This window comes from Dromiciops gliroides, chromosome 3 (genome assembly GCF_019393635.1).
Source record: "Dromiciops gliroides isolate mDroGli1 chromosome 3, mDroGli1.pri, whole genome shotgun sequence".
NCBI classification, from domain to species: Eukaryota; Metazoa; Chordata; class Mammalia; order Microbiotheria; family Microbiotheriidae; genus Dromiciops; species Dromiciops gliroides.
The window spans coordinates 286,734,307-286,753,910 of record NC_057863.1 but is presented as its reverse complement, the minus strand read 5'-3'; the positions used below and the strand labels follow the sequence as shown (position 1 = coordinate 286,753,910).

The 19,604-nt window shown below is 32.9% G+C and overlaps 1 protein-coding gene across 1 annotated transcript in view; it reads right to left on the bottom strand.

The window, feature by feature from the left end:
• The window catches only part of DMD (dystrophin), a 2,325,391-nt gene that overhangs the window by 2,071,008 nt on the left and 234,779 nt on the right, over nucleotides 1-19,604 (bottom strand).

Genomic DNA, 19,604 nt, shown 5'->3' with positions numbered 1-19,604 from the left:
GGGTTTCTGGGTTGGATTCCCAAACCCATTTATTTAGTTTCAGTGTTAAACAATGGCTATTCTTGCCCTTTCCCTTGGACCCAGTTAGAGGTCTTCTCCTTAGTCTTTGGGGGATCTAGTTCTGGAGTGAGAGCAACATGGCTTCTTCATACATAATTCCTAATAAGATTCCTTTCCTGTTGGGTCCAACACCTCTCTTTGCCTCAAGTCCTATAAAGTTCCATTTCTAGGAAGTTACATATGAGGTCTTCCTAGCTGGGCCCCTCCCCATGGCCTCTAGATTTCTCAGTATCTACCTATGCTGACTGGTTTGGAAAAAAAATTACTCACTATCACATTTCTTTAGATTTCCTCATCTCTGCTCAGTCTGGTACTCTTTATCTTTGCCAGAAGTCCTTACCACTTATTATCCTGTGACTATTCTGTCTACTTTCACTATGCCATCCTAGGGGCAATTGACTAGGCTGCCTACTATCTTGGCTAAGAATTTGTTGTTGGTAGTGGTGGTGGTGTTAAGTCATGTCCAACTCCTTGTGACCACATTTGAGAATTTCTTGGTAAATATAATGGAGTAATTTGTCATTTCCTTCTCCAGCTCATTTTACACATGACGAAACTGAAGCAAAAAGAAAAAGGAAAAAAAAAAAGGCAGTTTGCCCAGGATCACCTGGCTATTGTCTGAGGTTAGATTTGAACTCAGGATGATGAATCTTTCTGACTTCCTGCACTCTATCCACTATGTCATCTAGCCATCTGGGCTAGGAATTAAGGAGGAGCAAAAACTTTGCCTTGTTCTTTTTCAAGGAGTTGAGCCCCACTGCCTTCGCCTCTGCTCAGAAAGTTTATATGACTCTGTGTTCAAATAGGTATGCCCCATTGGTTTGAGGAAATAATTATGGTTTTATGTTTAACATTATTACTAAGAATTCAATTTTCATTATGTAGGATTATTTTTAAAATAAATTTTATTAATATTATTTCCATTCATATCACCTATATTTCCCAAGATATTCCTTTGTTCTCCCCTTCCCAAAGAACTATCCTTCAAAATAAAGGGCAGGGGAGTGGGTAGGGGAAAGGGATTCAGCAATACTAAATTAAGTTGTGAAAAAATCTGACATTTTTAGTCTGTAGTGTTCTGCACCCATTGCCCCTTACTTCTGCAAGTTGAGAAAGTAGGGGATGATCTTTCCCATATTTCTTCTTTGAAGCCAAGATTAGTCACTAAAATTTTATAGCATTATTTATAGCATTCAATTATTCTTTTTCATTCTTTCTATGTACAATGTTGTAGTTGTTGTGTGTACTGTTTTTCTCTTTGTTTCCTTAACTTTAAGTCAGTTCATGTCTTCCTATGTTTCCCTGTATTTATCATGTCTTATAGCATAGTAATAGCACATTAAATTAATGTACCGCAATTTGTTGGGCTGTTCTCCAACCAATACTGTGTAATTTAAAATTCTAAATCTGAGTTCTAATCTGTTCCCCCAGTTTTGGGGGAAACTGACTAAAATCACTGATAAACGAGTTTAGGTTTTTAAGGGTTTATTGAAAGAAAGAGAAAGATTGAGAACAGAATTCCTACAGCCTGGCAATCCTATCTTTCCTCAATTCCCCTGTGAAGTCCTCTGGAGTCTCTCTCCTCCACCACGGTTAAGTCAGGAACCCAAAGAGAGATAACTCCTCCCCCAGCGTCCTCTTCCTACTTCGTGTGTTCCTCCCAGAAATGGGAGGCTCCTCAAGTTGATTAGCTGGTAGCCTTGATAGACAGTACCCATGAGCAAATGTCACTTCCTGATGCCAAGGAAAAACCTCATGGCCTTGCCCTCAGAGGCATTCTCCTCATGGTGGAGCTTTCCTATAGTAAGTCTCCAGCAGGTGGCATCATTCCAATCATTACACCACTTTGTTTCTAGTATTTAGCTATTACAAAAAGTGACAGTAGGAATACACATTTTAGCATATATAGGGGCTTCCTTTTTGTCACTGACCTCCCTATAGGTCCTGGATTAATTCCTGGAATTACTGACATAATATATCATAAGATCATCAATCTAGAACTGGAAGGGAACTAAAAGGTCATCTAGTCAAACCATCTCATTTTATAGATGAGGAAACTGAGGACCAGGGAGAAACTTGCCTAAGGTCACAAAGGTAGGAACCATGAGAGGTCAGAGTTGAACCTCTGAGTTCCAGTTCCATTTCCTTTTTTCCATTGTCTTCTAAGGGATAGTCATTTTAGTCATTTTCTTTGTATATATTTAAAATGATATTAAGAATTATTTATATAGTTCTACCAAGAGGGCATTAGTGTGTGTAGTTGTCATTTTTGTTAGCTTGGTATATTCCTAGCTGAACAAAAATTGCCATATACAGTAGTTATATTCCAATGAACCCCATTAAATATGATTGTCTCTACAAAATTCTAGATTTCTTTTATGGTTCTCATTTTACAGGCAAACTAAGTCCAAACCCAAAATATCCCCAAATTCTAGGTTTATCTTTGGGGGTACAGCAGACACAATGGCTGGTGAAAATTAGAGGGTTTCTCATTTTCTAATCATCATGGCAACACCCTGCCTGCTATGCAATCATAAGAAAATGCTGATTTTATTCATTTTTAGGGTGAGTAAAAAAAATCTGGTGTTTGTTTTGTAAGGTAAATATTTTGTAATGTGAACACACTAAGTTTTATGAATCATTAATCATATTTTAAATCCATTCTATGAATGGTTTACCTATCACTAAGTTGGAATAGCAGAAATAATAAACAACAACTGTTCGCATTTCCTGTAATTGCTTTGTTGTAAATTATAGCTGAGTATCTGCTGGCACCAGCAGACATTTGTTATCAAGCCAGCACAACATGGGCAGGCCCAAGTATTAGAAGCAGACAGTTGATAGCATTCTCTATGCAAACCAAATCTCTCTAATGCTTGAAAGTTCTTAAAATTTGTCCCAGCACCAATGAAGTCCTCTTTCCTGCATCCTACATTAGCTTAATGCTCTCACTCTTTGGAACTGATTTTCCTATAAACAGATTTGCTACTCTCAATGTCAGTCTCATCCAACTAGGTAGTGGCAAAAGCCCAGCTGAAATGGGTAATAACAACCTCAGTTATTGGGTTCCATTATCCATTAGTGTTTTACCCTATTTTAGTCTTTAGTCACTAGTATGGCCTTTTGTAATTTCATAAACATAGATGATATGGTATGATATGATGATATAATGTGATTTGATGTGATATATTAGGATATGATATATTACCAAAATAACTCTGCACTTTATGGATGCATAATCTTTTATTTTCTGGACAAAATAGTTCATCATCAGCTTGACTGTATCTTTTAAAGTATATATGCATATTTTATTAAATTAAGCATTCCTTAATATTCTTTAAGTGAGTAATTTGGTTTTGTCCTATAATTATATGTGATTTAGAAAAAGTTGGTTTTGATTAAATTAATGATATTCATGTGATTAAATTAATTATGTTCATAAATCTTACTTAGGTCTTGGATTTAGTGACCATATTAATTTTACATGGAGTATAATATACTCGAATTAAACCATTTTCTTTCTTCAAAACAACATACCATTTTCTAATTTGTAAGACTTTTAGAGAACTGGTGGAGTATCAGCAGATATATCTTTCCTACAAACATGAGAAATATATGTATTCCTCTATGTACGTCTAAAAATCTTTGGACTTTCCCCACTCATAACTATTATTGAAAAGAAATACTGAGAATTCTGTGAACCATTATTCTTATGGGAAAATTTATTTCAGTAGACTCCTATCTTAAAAATTGTATTTTGAAGAAACAACTTTTCAGAAAGCATTTATTCACTTATTTTTACTTGAAAAGCATTTTATTGTTTCAACATGAGACCCACAGTAAGTTACATATTCAAATAATCAAATTATGGTTAACTATTCCCCTTAAAGATGCTACTCAATTGCTTCACTGAGGAATGGAAGGAATTTCTAGGTTCTCAAAAACCATAGTAAGGAAACATAAACTCTTGAAGCTCTGTAAAGATGGAAGTTTCAAGACAGGCTCTGATAAGATATTTTATACCTGTTTCCCAGGATCTACCTATCTAAATTTATAACCATAGCTTTATTATTTTTATTATTATTATTTTTGCAGGGCAATGAGGGTTAAGTGACTTGCCCACGGTCACACAACTAGTAAATGTCAAATGTCTGAGGCTGGATTTGAACTCAGGTCCTTATGAATCCAGGGCCATTGCTTTATCCACTGTGCCACCTAGTTGCCCCCTACCTATCTAAATTTGAAGAGATTCACCTCACTTTTGAAAAGACAGTTATAACATTTTGGTCTAAATAGTTTTTGAAGAACAACTTCTAAATGATAAGGATAGTTAACTGTATCTGTGGAGCTATACACACACACACACACACAAATACAAGTTTTGATCTAAATAGAATCTGAGCCAGACTCAGACTTCTGGTACTGCAGATTGAGATTTATTTCAGATTTGTACTCAGGAAATAATCTCTATATTCTTTTCCCCCTTCCTGGAAATATCAGAGGCCTATGCCTCTTCAAAGGTTTCTTGGATCCCCTATAAGCATTTCCAGGGACATGAAATTGCAAAGTGAATCACAGAATCAGGATTGAAAAAAAATCTTAACAAGCTAGGATACTCAGCTGAAGTTAAACAACAACAACAATAATAAAAAGATGAAATGTATTACAATGGGGATAAACATGATGTCTTAAAACTGTGATAAACATAAATTTCAGATGTAGAGTAGGCAGAAATATCACTCTTCATTTGAAATCTAAGGATATGAATTTGAATCCTGTTTCTGCCATTTTACTACCTATGTGACCTTGAACAGGTCATTTAACCTCTACTGGCTTCATTTTCTTTAAATGAAAAATGGAGAGAGGAGAGGATTTGATTTTTAAGAATTCTTCCAGTTCTTACTATTAGACTAGGAATTTTTCTGTTGTAGTTACTTTGGGGAGGTGAGATTTATAAATTTCTACAGAAGAGGTAAAACATCCAATAATGATGACATCAATAAGCCTTTAATGGGGTTACGTTTCATAGGGAACAAATGAAGGCAACTAATTTGGGAACTCATATGTAGGGATGGAAAATAGATATGAGGAGGAGGCAAGGGAAAAGAGGGGAGGAATAATCAGGATCACAGTCACTGAAGAGACAAGAGATGGTCTTGAGACTACAGAAGGAGGATAAATGGTATTAATGATCATGTGAGGGGGCAGCTAGGTGGTGCAGTGAATAAAGCACCAGCCTTGGATTCAGGAGGACCTAAGTTCAAAGCTGGCCTCAGACACTTGACACTTACTAGCTCTGTGACCCTGGGCAAGTCACTTAACCCCAACTGCCTCACACACACAAAAAAATGATCATGTGAAAAGTCCCCTCTAGATCTAATACCCAGCTTATGATGGGAATTCATCATTCATTTCCAATTTGAATAAGGTACTATAAATGAGGTCAATTGGAAACTAAAAATGAGTCACTTTCTGATAAAGGAGGCCAGGTGGTTTATAGAAAAAACTAGTTCCTCATTCAGGTAAATGTGATTGGTTCTCTACCTCTGATATCACATTCAGGTAGGGCCTAATTATCTTACAAGCTAGAAGCTTACAACAAGAAAGATTCCAGGGATGAAAAGTACAATAGAAGGGTCAGAATAAAACTGAGTAGAAGGGATAACAGGTAGAATGTACTGAATGTCAAAAACAAAGAAAGCATGATCAAAGAAAGCTAAAGCTGAAAAAGGAAAAAAAAAACAAGTCTGTATCTGTACTGATGCATGTATCTAGAAAAAAAGCTCAACATGTAAACAAAAAACTGGACCCATCACTGAATGAGATGATATAAGTAAAAAACTTATAAGTCACAGTGCCTGGCATGTAGTCGAAATAGATATTCCTTTCCCTTCCCTCTCCTTCTGCCAGTCAAAAAGAAACAAAGAAATAAGAAAAAAACTCACTTAGGCAAATTTAAAAGAAGTATAGTGACCAGAGCAAAGGATATCACATTCTACTATTCTCTCCCTCCCCGACATCTGTCTCGATTATATTGCTTACATTTTTTTCATTTGATTTATAGTATTTCAGTTGTAAGTATATTGCCCTCCTGATTCAGTTCCTTTGATTATTCATTAATTTATAATGGTCTTCTAAATTATTCAGTATAATATTGATGCTATATACATTGTTCTTTTGATTCTGCTCATCTCACTTTTGTATCAATTCATGTTTGCCTTTCCATGTCTTTTTGAAATCTTCTATTTCTTCATTTCTTATAAAACAATAGTACTCCTTCACATTCATATACCACAGTGACTATTCAGGATTCCAGAGTCCAGAAGACCAACAATTAAATAAGTTATACATGACAAAGATGTGATGGATTTAGGGTGTTAGAGTGCATAATGGTGATGAAAATTATCATGATTGTGGATATTTGCATATAGTCATTGGGGGGGGGGACTTTGTTTTTCTAGACTATATCTGTTGCAATTCTTATCTTTTCTTTTTTGTTTCCCAATGGTGTGGGCAAAGGGAGGGATAAATATCTATGGGGGGATGTCAGTGAGTGCTACAGATGAGAAATGTCACTTCTACTTTCAGAGGAAGACACTGCATTATTAGCTTTCCTTAACTGATTTAATTTCCTACAAAAGTAATCTGTCCACATCTGAAATGTAGAAACAAAACATATCAATACTTCATTGTGTCCAGTTCTGGGCACTACATTTTGGAAAGGATATTAAGAATCAAGCATAAGTATAAAAGGTGGCCAAGTAAGTGAAGGAGATTGATATTACATCATAGTGGGATTTGTTAAAGAAACTGGGAGTTTAGCCTCCAAAAGAGTTAGGTTCACACAATAGTTCTCATGCTCTTCTTGTCAAATACTTGAAGTTTTCTCATGCAGAAGAGTCAGTAGACTTATTCTACTCAGCCCCACAGGGCAGAACTAGAACAAGAGAGTTGCTTAAATGGAATTGGTTGCCTCCAGGGATAATGAGTTGCAGAGAGTAAACACTTAATAAATGTTTGCCATATAGTACTTAGAGTTTTTGGTCCCTGAAGGGTTTCAAGCAGAGGCTTGATAACTACTTGCTGTGATATTGTTTGTAAGATTTATTTCTTAGGTAGGAGTTGGATTATATTATTTCTGAGGTTCATATCAAGTTGCCTATGAGTTTGTGATGATCAAAATAATATGAAGCATCAATCATAAATTAAAGAATAATGAAATAAGATGGGGAAAACATTTGAAATCAAAATTATTCACATTTTTTTCTATTTAGAGGGGCAGTGAGGATTAGTGGATAGATTTACAGATTTGCATTCTAGAAAAATTGGGTTCAAACCAAATGCTAATTTTTTCTAGCCAAATAATACTAAGTAAAACATTTAACCTCTATGAGGCCTAAGCAATTCCCTAGACCTACTCTATTAAATTAGAGATATTCAATCTATATTGGTGGAGAGAATTCACACGTTGCAGGTTTCCAAATATGATCAAATGCACAGATGTTTCACATAGCCACATATTTTATATTGCTTTTATTTTTTAAAACCATATGGATACTTTCCTTTTATTCCCCAGCAAGGAAGCATAATCATATAGTTTTGATGCTAGGGGTCAACATGAAAAGCAAGTCTATCTTAAAGGACAAAAACTGCTATAATCATTATTTCCCCTATCATTTTGAATTATGTTTCAAAGGACAGAATTATATCCATTTATATGCCAAAAAGCAAAAACAAGACAAAACCTACTACTTCTAGAAGGAAAAAGTTTAGACATAAAGACTGATTCCATTATTAGAAATCATATTTAAAATGAGAATTACAGTTCAAATGATCCAATTAGTTAATAAGTGCTATCTCCTGGAACAAGAGAATAATAATAAAATGACCAAAAAAACCAACAATGACACAATGTATTACTTTATTGTTTTCTCTAGTACCTAATGACAATATTATTAGCATAAAAAGTAAGATTTATTTGATAAAATATTTGAACATGTAAAGCAACTCAAGTGAGCAGCTAAGCCACTGAAAAATAAGCAATAAAAGATTTAGCATGTCCCATGCTATTGTCTTCTAGTATTTTCACTTGGATTTTGAGCTTTCATCTTCCATATTCATGTTATCTCATAATAATTATTGTTGTTGAGGTTTTCTTGGCAACAATACTGAAGCAATTTGCCATTTCCTTCTCCAGCTCATTTTACAAATGAGTATACTGAGGCAAACAGGGTTTGCCCAGGGTCACCCAGCTAATAAGTATCTGAGGCCATATTTGAACTCAGAAAAATGAGTGTACTCTTAACCATTGTCCTTCCTAGCTGCCTGGGTAATTATCACAATTTAACATAAACATAAATACAGTAATGATGGCCTAATTAAACCAGAATCCAAAATTTTAATTTCATTTGTTTAATAGAATTTAACTAACTTGTCCCTCTCTACCTAGGGAAATTTCAACTTAATTTAGCATTTTCACTCATTGAAGAATGGTTGGCATGAATATTTTCAATTTTGTCTAATCACCTGATCAATGTATTCAGGGCCTCCTGTTTACCTATCCCCTATGAAGGAGTTTGCAATCTGCTTGCTGTTTCCACTTCCCTGTAGATGGTGTCAAATCCATTTCAAAATTAGATTCTGGCTGAATTAGGACCATACATGGAGGTACAATGCAGGAAACATGTTAATGGGTAATATTCAGAAATGTGCTCTGTGAATAAGTTTATATTTATATTAATATGATTTATCCAAAATTGGGGTGGGAGAGGATTCCTGAGGACTCTTCAAAGAAAAATCAATACACCTTCAAAGAAGGTATAAAAAGGTCAAGTTTTCTCTGCTGATAACAAGTAGGATGAACAAATAAATGTTCCCAAGGAAGGGACTGTACTATAGTAGAAAGAGCACTGTATTTGTCCTTAGAAGACTTCAGTTCAAATTATGACTACTTTTCAATATTTGTATGCCCAAGGCACCTTACTCCAACTGACTGGTATTCAGTTTTCTAATTTTAAATTTAGCTATCCATCCCTCTTTACCTATGACTATTTCAATTTTGAGTTGTGGCTGTATATATTTATAGTAAAGTATGATAATTATTGTGACAAAACATGAGGGTGAAAGATGAAGTTAGAGCAAGTCAGGGGTTCTTAACTAGGGATCTGCAGTTCAAATGGTTCATGAATTTGAATGAGGAAAATAGAATTATTCATTTGGAACTGACATTTAGTATTTCCTTTATTTGGGAATTTTTAAAAATGAAACAACCACATTATTAGGTAGAATTCATAGATTTTACTAAACTTCCAAAGTGGTCCATAACACATCAAAAAAAGTTAACAGAATTAGAATATCCCTTATCTTCTAGCTCTATAGCATATCAATAAATATTTGTGAGACATTCTAGCAATGATAATGTTTAAATTAAGAGAGAAAGATAGAAAAATTATTTCTCCTCATGACAGGAGTATATTCTGCCTGATGTTCTTAAGTCAGACCTAATAAGGGAATAGCTATAAATGACTTTTTGCATATGGGCTGTGGTTTTGGGGGCCATTTATAGGTTGTCAAACCTAAATGTGAGTATGCATTTTTCTTTAAAAAAAAAAACATAAAATGATTTTATTATTTTCCAAGTACATGTAAAGATAGTTTTCAACATTGGTTTTCATAAGGTTTTTAGTTCCAAATTTTTCTCTATCCTCTCCATTCCCCCTACCCAAGACAGAAAGCAATCCGATATGTATATATGTATATATATATATATATGTATATGTATGTATATGTATATATGCGTCTGTGTATAATCACATTAAACATATTCATTTCTGCATTAGTCATGTTGTGAAAGAAGAATCAGAATAAAACCTAAAAAGAAATGACCAAACAACAATCTTCATTAGTATCCACAATTCTTTTTTCTGGATGTGGAGAACATTTTCCATCATGAGTTCCTTTGGAGTTGTATTGCTGTGAAGGTGTGTCTATCACAGTTGATGATCACACACTGTTGCTGTTACTATGTACAATGTTCTCCTGGTTCTGCTCACTTCACCCAGCATCTGTCTACTTACGTCTTTCCATCTGAAATATGCCTATTCATCTTTTCTTACAGCACAATAGTGTTCCATTACATTCATATACCACAACTTGTTCAGCTATTCCCCAATTGATGGGGATTCCCTTGATTACCAATTCTTTGCCACCACAAAAAAAAAAAAAAACAAAACTATTGAGGGCTGAATTAAAAAGCTTGGTGCCAGTAGAATGAAAAGATGAGCATGATATTTCTGAGGAAGATCATCTCTCTAAATATTTTTGTCTATGTGGATCCTTTTCCCTTTTTTATGATCTTTGGATACAGACCTAATAGTGATAGTATGGGGTCAAAGTGTATGCACAGTCCCATAGTCTTTTGGGCATAGTTCCAAATTGCTCTCTAGAATGGCTAGATCAGTTCACAACTCCACCAACAATGCATTAGTGTTCCAATGAGTACACAATTTTCTACTTTTGTATCTCAAGATCTGCAAAGCCTTCTGTACAAATCTACAACTGAAACAAATATACATTTAAATTTATGTAAGGGATAAGACTAAACAACATGCTAAATTATGGACTATCAACATTTTTAAAGAATTGCAAAATAGTTCTAATAATCAAAAAATAATTATTTATTTATTGCCTGTTTACATGCCTAGCACTTACTAAGCAAAGTGCTAACAAAAATTCAAAAATGAAAACAGTCCCTGCTTTCAAGGAACTAACAGTCTACTGGGGATATACAAAACCTGCACAGATAGATAATATAAGATATGTATAAAATAAATGCAAAGTGATTTGGAGAATTGGAGTACTGCTAGTGGAGGGGAATCAGGAAAATCCTCTTGGAAGAGGACACAACAACTGAAATTTGAAAGAATGTAAAACTAAGGAGGTCTAAGTAGTGGAGGTGAGGACAAAGAGTATTTAGGTATAGAGGACAGATTATATGAAACTATGGACATTGACCAATACTACTGTAATCTCAAAGCAAACTATTTTTCCTTAATTAAAAAATACTAGTTAAAACATGTTGATTTAGTATGGAATAATGCTATTCCCTAAATCAGAGTAAATAGATTTGTAAGCAATGGAGAAAAGCCTGGAGAGAAGAAGACTCATTAAGAAAATTATAGCTGTCTTCAATTATTTGAAGAACTATCATTTGGAAAACCAATTAAACTTTTTTTCCTTTCCTTCAAATGTAGAAAGTACATAGGATGAAAAGAGAAATTAATTATATTGCAATATAGTTATCCAAAATATATTTTTTTTAAATTCACGGAAGCAAGAATTTCAAAACTTCATGGAAGGTCAGAATTCAGATTTTGCCTTATATAGTGACTAGTTGTATGATACTGGGCAAGTCATTTGACTTCTCTGTGCCTCATTTTCTAATCTGTAAATCAGAGGAAACAGAATCATAAGCAATGTATTTGGATCACTATGACAGATGATGCCTTCTGCCAGAAATCATCATGCAGACTTGTAAATGTTTATATTTGCAAGCTAGGCATGTGGGCCACTGAGACCAGCCAGTGCTATAAAGGTATATTCACAGATTGCTTCCATTTTTTCTCAGAAGATATTTCACAGTCTAGTAGCTCAGAGAGCCAAACATATGTAGCTCCTAAAACTCCAGAGGAGAACTATCGAGGGCTGAATTAAAAAGCTTGGTGCCAGTAGAATGAAAAGATGAGCATGATATTTCTGAGGAAGATCATCTCTCTAAAAAACTGTCTTCTTTTTCAACATAAACAGCCCAAATCATTAAAACCCAATTTTCTTTTCACATCTAAATGATACCCTTTGTTGCTCAGGTACTTTGTAAGGATTAGGATCAGGAAAACATGAAAAGCAATGGCTCTCCCTAGATTAAATAATTAACATAATCATTGAGTTACCCAATACATGCAATTTCCAGAAGACATCTTAACCCTTCTTCAGAATCCTCAAGGACAAATGTGGAGATGTTCACATGCCAAGAGAGGAACAAAAAGTTCTTGCTTTCAGGAAATAATTTTACAATAAAATCTTGTAACAGATTCTCATGCCCACAGATTTGTGTAGCAATGGCTTCCTTGGGCATGATATAGAAATGAAAGGTTGTCTGCCAAAGTAAGCAATTCTAACTTTTGACTAGAGGTTTTTAATCTGGGATCCATGAACTTAAAAATATATTTTGATAACTTTATTTTAATATAATTAGTTTCTGTCATTCCCCAATTGACAAATGGCCAAAAGATACGAACAGGCAGTTTTAGACAAAGAAATCAAAACTGTATATAATCATATGAAATAATACTCTAGATCACTTCTGAACAGAGAAATGCAAATTAAAACAACTCTGAGGTATCACCTCATACCTATCAGAATGGAAAATATAACAAACACAGAAAATATTAGCTGTTAGAAGGGATGTGGGAAATCTGGGACTCTAACCTACTGTTGGTGGAGTTGTGAAAAGATCCAAGCATTCTGGAGAGCAATTTGGAACTATGCCCAAAGGAATATAGAATTGTGCATACCCTTTGATCCAGCAATACCACTGCTAGGTTTGTATCCCAAAGACATCCCCAAAAGAGAAGAAGACCTAGTTGTACAAAAATATTTATAATAGCTCTTTCTGTGGTGGGTAAGAATTGTAAATCAAAGAAATGCCCATCAATTGGGGAATGGCTGAACAAAACGTGGTATATGATAGTGATGGAATATTATTGTGCTATAAGAAATGACAAACAGAATGATTTCAGAAAGGCCTGAAGAAACTTGTATGAAATTATGTATAGTGAAGTGAGCAGAATGAAGAGAACATAGTGCACAGAGAGCAGTAGTATTGTTTGATGAACAACTGTGGATGACTTAACTATTTTCAAAAATAAAATGATCCAAGACAATCCCAAAGGACTTTTTTTTTGGTGGGGCAATGAGGGTTAAGTGACTTGCCCAGGGTCACACAGCTAGTAAGTTTCAAGTGTCTGAAGCCAGATTTGAACTCAGGTCCTCCTGAATCCAGGGCTGGTACTTTATCTACCTTCTACCTAGCTGCCCCTCCCAAAGGATTATTGATGAAACATACTATCCACTTCCAAAGGGAAGGAGCAATAAAAATTGGAATTCAAAACTATAAATAAAAATGTTTATTACTTAAAAATATAATTAATTTCCCTTGTAATGCTATATACTGTATACATTTTTAAAAAAGCAGAAAAAGTTTAATTAGTCTTTCAAATGACAGCTCTTCAAATAATGGAAGACAGCTATCATTTTCCTAATGAATTTTATTTTATGTAGGCCAAACATGCCCAATTTCTTCAACAGATTCTCACATGAGATGGGAGTAAAGTCCTTATCCATCCTGGTTATCTACCTTTTTAGTGTTCCAACATTCTTCTTAGGAATCCCATTTATCCAAAATAATAAATTTCTTCTGCTTTCTCACTTCTTCACCAGCGTATTCCTTTTTACTTTTGTCTCCCTTTTCTTTACTCCCTTAAAACCAACAAAAAACAGAATAGTGCCATACCAATGCTCCCTGTTTGCCTTATTTGACCTGCTTTCTGATAGAAAGTTAGTTGGATTCACAAGACAAATTTGTCTCTTTTATCTTTATTATAATGTAAATATTTCATTGTTGTGTAGCCCCTTCCAATTGCTCCAAATGTGTTTAACTTAACTTTTTAAGTTTCTCTTATCCCTAATGGTTTACATTTAAAGTTCCTATTCTGGGGATAGATAGGTGGCACAGTGGATAAAGCACCGGCCCTGGATTCAGGAGGACCTGAGTTCAAATCCAGCCTCAGACACTTGACACTTACAAGCTATGTGACCCTGGGCAAGTCACTTAACCTTCATTGCCCCACAAAAGAAAGAAAGAAAGAAAGCACTGGCTTCCCTGGGGTGATCTCACTACCAATCTTTGTCAGCTTCTGTCATTCATGTTATGTATTTCTGAAAAGAAAGGATGAGTTCCTGTTTCTTTACTTTTATTTTAATCATTCTTCAATATAACATTCTGGTGCCTTTTTCATATATTTGATTAAAAGATTTTCTGCATGAAAGCTGAGTGGTTTTTCTACAATTTTTCAGATTGCCATTCCAACTAGAAGTCTTCTGATTAGGTTATTAGGAACTTTATTCTCCTGCTTCTCTTAGATTCTCTTATTGTGGTAACTGTATATTTTTAAATTTTGAATTCTCCATTAGCTCATCTAAGCTTTTTATTTCTGTCAAAATTTAGAAAAAGACACTAGAGTAACCCACATATCATCAATTTACTGCAGAAACTGTACTTATCATCAAAATAGAAGCAAATAAGAAAAGTAGCAAAAGGGGAGGTCATTAACATTTACACCATTATATTGAACGAACAATTATATTGACACTGATTCACTTCTGTGGGAGATGTGATCACAATTGATCTTTCTAAGTTGTCAGACATTGAATGAAATATTCACAAAAGACAAGTGAAGGAAGTTCTTTGTATACATAACTTAATGCCCATAAGAGGAATAGATCAGGATTTTTCATTGAAAGACAGATTGTATTACAGAAATTGCAATATATTCTATAAATTCTTGCTAAATATATTATGCAATATGTTTTCTATAGTATGTATTAAAGGAACTTCATAGTAACACTTCTCCACATGACCTTAAATAATTTGAGGGGCTGTGAATGAAATGTCCCAGTTACCAAAGTCACTCTCTACATGGCAAAGAAATGGACTGGAATATGTCACTTGATCCATTAATGGATATTGTTCTTGTACATTATATCAAACACATAATTCACACAACCTTAATTTTTTTAAATCTATTTTCAGTGGTACTTTAACTTGTATTAATAGGCATGTTAATGATTTTCAGAGAGATTGATTTCTACTCAGTCAGTTTTGTAATTCCCAATTTAAATATTTACACAGTACATACTGGAAATTTTAGTATCACAAAACACCTATAGATATTAATAGGTATGTGGGGAATTAGTAGGTCCCTCAATAAAAATCATATATATTTACTGTGATAAACATATCTAAGCTTTATATAAAAGATATATTGGACTATATTGTAGTAGAAACGTAAAATCTAAATCATTATCCTTTTTTTTAAAGTGAATGCTTTTTTGTGTAAGTCTTTAATATTATCAAGAAACTATACTAGACACTAAATGTACAATTGCTACTAGCCTAATGAGAAATATGCGTGTGAATGTATATGCGCTTGAGTTAGAATTATATTTTCGGTAATTTACTGAATAAACAATGTGAGAGAAAGCTCTTGTATTCATATGAAATAAATGTATCTACAGTAGTAGTAGCAGTTGAGTTAACTAAGAAATAGTAGGTTAGAAGCAAAATGCCTGAAAAATATGCTTCAGCTTACAAAAAGGTAGATTTTGTTTAGCGATAGTGTTTTTATTTTCCCACCCCATTAAAAAAATAACAGCATAGAATCACAAATTTCTCTGTTCTACATACATTTGGACACTTAAATGTCACTGACTGAATGAAAGAACCTTACAAATGAGGATCTTGACAAAGTATTGGAACTAAGTTGAATAACCATTTGTTTTCTCTCTCATACCTGATACCATATTCACTTTATTGACTGTCACATTGTACTGTTGACTCATATTGAGCCTCTCAGCAGATAAAATCCCCAGAACATTTTCTAGATAAACTACAATCTAGCCATACTTTCCCTATCTTGTTTAGTGGATATTTTTAGCCCAATTATAGGACTTTATGTTTATTTATAAGAAAGTTCATTTTATTAGATTCATCTCTTTTTAAGAAAAAGGCAATCTGTTTAGATGCTTGCTCTTATTCAAGTCAACCATCATTTCAGCTACTTTTCCTGGTTATTTAGCATCTACAGATTTTGTAAGAATGTCATGTATACCTTCATCTATACTGATAACAATATTAAAAGTACATAGCCAAGAATCAATCCTTGGAATATTCCATTCCATTAATTATTTGTGTCCATTTCCTTCTAATGCTGCCCTTATCTTTATTTTCCTCTGTAGTAGACATGCTTCATTCTTGATCAATTGATTAAGAACATAAAGACAAGAAGAGCTATAAATTTCATTTTGGCTTTGATAGTAAGAAATGATAATTATTACTTTACATAAAAAGATAAATATAAACAGAGAATAAAAGTTGAAATCTATTTTGTATAAAAATGGAAAAAATCAATTGGCACATATTTCATAAATGCTTTGATCAAATATGTACCATAATAATTGTACACATGGGACAACAATTAAGAAAGAATAGTCCATTTGTAAACACTACATATCTTCTTGCCAACAGGGACTGGTTATATGAAAGTAGAAGCAATATTTTAGGAGGAACCTAAGAAATATAATGCTCAAAAAAATCTAAATGAAACAGGAAAAATTCCAGTTAGAATATGAGTATGGACATATATGTAAGGGCATATTATTAAAATGTTGGTCATCTTTATGAAAAGTTATTGAATTGTTTTAATTTTGAATTATTCAATTTAAAAATATATGTATTCAAAATTGTTGCAAATTTTCAAATTTTTCCTATTTTCTTATCATTTTGCAAGTAAAATATGTGTATATATGTACATGTATATTTAATATATATATAGAAATAAAAATTATAAATTATTTACATAATTATTTTATGATTCTACAAGTTTCTTGATCAGGATGTAACAACTCTATTTAGAAGTCAAAATATGTCTGAAATCTATGCACTGTCTTACAATATATTTTTATGTAGCTGGTTATTTTAAATTTCTTAATAAATCTAATTTAATTAATATTTTCCAAAAATGTTGATGAAAGACATTTTCATACATATCAACCGCATGAATATTAGCAATATAACATTAATGTAATGATTAACAAGATATGATTTCTAATTTAAAGAAAGAAATACTTGGAGTTAATTTCATAAACACATGTTTGTTTTAGTAATGAGTTTTCAGTGATTCAATGATCTGTAACTGATTCAACATTTAGAAAATAGTTAACATAATTAATCACTTTAAAAATAAAAAAAATCTACTTGATTTATCAACTGATACAAAAAACCCTTTGGAATCACTTATGCTAAAATCCCCCAAAATAAAGATATTGAAAACATTTTGTATGAGAAAAAGAGATTTCTAAAATCAAAAGCTAACATTATTAGCCATTTGAGAAAATTCCTTTCCCAATGAATATGGGATTAAAAATAGGTTTTTCTCTCTTTTCCCTATCATTTGTCATATTTCAATAAATGCTAGTTAGACTAGAAAAACAAGAGAAAAGACTAAACACAAAGAGGAGACATGATTTTCCATATTTGATAAAGGCATAGTGGTTTAGTTAGAAAACCGTAGGGAATCAGTAAAGAAAAAAAAATACTAAAATGAGAAAATTTTATCAGAGTTTAATCATAAAAATAGGTCAACAATCACCAAGTGCACTTCTTATATGAGTAAAAGAATCTAAGAAACAATATAAATCAAAGTCTTATTCATGTCAAATAATTATGAAACACATAAAATATCTGGGAGTTAATCCATGATATATAACTTATCACTGTGAGTACCCCAGGGTCTAATCAAGATTCAATAGATACACCATCATTCATTTAATTTGAACTATGCATAAAGTCTAGAAAGGGATTGTTTCTTCCTAAACCTCTGATGAGTTCCTAATTGAACAAACTTTGGATGTTGAAACATAAATTCCTAATCTGAAATATTTTCTATTTATTTAAAAATTGAAAATAAAAATCATAATCTTTAGAAAAATAGTATGCAGTTCTAATTAAACACTGGTGTCTGTTAATCACCATGGTATAGAACACATTTTAATTTTTAATTATTTTAGATGTACAAGCAATGCCTTTTCTCAACCAATAATAGCAATAATAAAAATAACTAGAATGTACATAGTGTTTTAATGTTTGTAAAGCACTTTTTAAATGCATCTTTTTAGATCAAGTAATATTGTATATTTTCTATTCACAACAGCCCTTAGAGGCCAGTTCTATTATCATCCTTGTTTTACAGATTTGGAAACTGAGGGAGATGGAGGTTAAGGGACATGTCCAGTGTCATATAGAAAAGGCCAGATTTGAATTCAAGTCTTTCTGATTTCATGCCCAGGACACCACCTGTCTAATAATAATAGCCAAATAAACATTTTCTATATGTTGACTAAAAACTGTTAACATGAAACATATCCATGATTTTTATAGTTATCTATTAATAATTATGCATTTTAAATCCCTTTATAAATTTTTTATGCTATGCATTAAAAAAACACTATACTTGGTTCATAATATAAAAATTGATTGCAAGATAAATAAAATTTAGTTATTATATACCATTAAGAAAACTGCCCAATTAGAAGAGTTCCAAATTAGAAGGAAGCTGAGGAATATTTTATTTCAACTTGTTATCTGAATAAGGAATATTCTATATATCATCTATCTACTATCTAATCTATTTATCTATCTATCTAATATCCCCCATTATGTAGTCATCTAGTTTCTGTTTTAAGACATCTACTAGGGGACAGATAGGTGGCACAGTGGATAAAGCACCAGCCCTCAATTCAGGAGGACCTGAGTTCAAATCCAGCCTCAGACACTTGACACTTACTAGCTGTGTGACCCTGGGCAAGTCACTTAATCCTCATTGCCCCACGAAAAAACCAAAAAGCAAACAAAAAAGGCATCTACTAAATGAGAATATAAGGGAGCCCATTAAGCTTTTGAACAGATTAAATTATTAGGAATATTTTGCTTATAACAAATGCAAATATGTTTCCTAAATCTTGCTTTTATCACTGTTTTCTGTCACATTCAGAAAAATCTAATCCCTGCCCCACATAATAGCCTTTCAAATTACTGAATAGAGCATTTTGTTTTACATAAACTTTTTTATTTGACAAATCCTTCATTCAATGAATTCTTATAATTCTTTCTTGAAGTCTTCTCCATTCAGTAAATATGTAAAATCCCAAATCATAGTGTATTAATTATTAAGGAGAGAAATACTTATTTTTCCAAAATCTTCCAGAGAATGCCATATTTCACTGTTACAGTAAAGTTTCTTAAAATAAAGAAGGAAATATCTTTGTGAAACTCTGAACCTTAAGAAGACAGATAACCTTGAAATCAGGAGTGGTTTGGAATTAATTACAAGAAGTGAAATCTCATGGGATAATGTTTGATTCATCATATTTCAAAATGAGACAGGATTAAAGATGCAAACACAATTAATAATTTTCTTTTTAAGATGCAATGTTTAAATTAAATTGTGTGTATTTATGTGTGTGCATGGTGTGTGTGTGTGTGTGCATAGATGTAATGCTAAGAGAAAATATGCTTTGAGATACATTTGCAAAATAGGAAAAATTATTGAGGCTCTTGAATGGCCTTTATAATGTTTTGTGTCAAGATCAGACCTTCTTAGGACCATTTCCTTAATTGACTGAATTAATGGTCCATAGGCAGTTATGTT